Here is a 1,203-nt window from a genome sequence, read left to right on the forward strand (position 1 = left end):
GGCCTTCAGTTCTTCTGCATTGTTGGGTCTGGCGTATCGCATCTTCCTCTTCACAATACCCCATAGATTTTCTATAGGGTTAAGGTCAGGCGAGTTTGCTGGCCAATTAAGAACAGGGATACCATGGTCCTTAAACCAGGTACTGGTAGCTTTGGCACTGTGTGCAGGTGCCAAGTCCTGCTGGAAAATGAAATCTGCATCTCCATAAAGTTGGTCAGCAGCAGGAAGAATGAAGTGCTCTAAAACTTCCTGGTAGACGGCTGCGTTGACCTTGGACCTCAGAAAACACAGTGGACCAACACCAGCAGATGACATGGCACCCCAAACCATCACTGACTGTGGAAACTTTACACTGGACTTCAAGCAACGTTGATTCTGTGCCTCTCCTCTCTTCCTCCAGACTCTGGGACCTTGATTTCCAAAGGAAATGCAAAATTTACTTTGATCAGAGAACATAACTTTGGACCACTCAGCAGCAGTTCAGTCCTTTTTGTCTTTAGCCCAGGCGAGACGCTTCTGACGCTGTGTCTTGTTCAAGAGCGGCTTGACACAAGGAATGCGACAGCTGAAAGCCATGTCTTGCATACGTCTGTGCGTGGTGGTTCTTGAAGCACTGACTCCAGCTGCAGTCCACTCTTTGTGAATCTCCCCCACATTTTTGAATGGGTTTTGTTTCATAATCCTCTCCAGGGTGCGGTTATCCCTATTGCTTGTACACTTTTTTCTACCACATCTTTTCCTTCCCTTCGCCTCTCTATTAATGTGCTTGGACACAGAGCTTTGTGACCAGCCAGCCTCTTTAGCAATGACCTTTTGTGTCTTGCCCTCCTTGTGCAAGGTGTCAATGGTCGTCTTTTGGACAGCTGTCAAGTCAGCAGTCTTCCCCATGATTGTGTAGCCTACAAAACTAGACTGAGAGACCATTTAAAGGCCTTTGCAGGTGTTTTGAGTTAATTAGCTGATTAGAGTGTGGCACCAGGTGTCTTCAATATTGAACCTTTTCACAATATTCTAATTTTCTGAGATCCTGATTTTGGGGTTTTCACTAGTTGTCAGTTATAATCATCAAAATTAAAAGGAATGAACACTTGAAATATATCTGTCTGTGTGGAATGAATGTATACATTATACAAGTTTCACTTTTTGAATCGAATTACTGAAATAAATAAACTTTTATATGAAGTAATTATATGACCAGCACCT

The 1,203-nt window shown here is 43.6% G+C and overlaps 1 protein-coding gene across 3 annotated transcripts in view; it reads left to right on the plus strand.

The window, feature by feature from the left end:
- The window catches only part of hdac9b (histone deacetylase 9b), an 89,553-nt gene that overhangs the window by 51,807 nt on the left and 36,543 nt on the right, over window positions 1–1,203 (plus strand). The window lies entirely within an intron of this gene.

The sequence above is a fragment of the Micropterus dolomieu genome, linkage group LG03, assembly GCF_021292245.1.
Source record: "Micropterus dolomieu isolate WLL.071019.BEF.003 ecotype Adirondacks linkage group LG03, ASM2129224v1, whole genome shotgun sequence".
In the NCBI taxonomy this organism is placed as follows: domain Eukaryota; kingdom Metazoa; phylum Chordata; class Actinopteri; order Centrarchiformes; family Centrarchidae; genus Micropterus; species Micropterus dolomieu.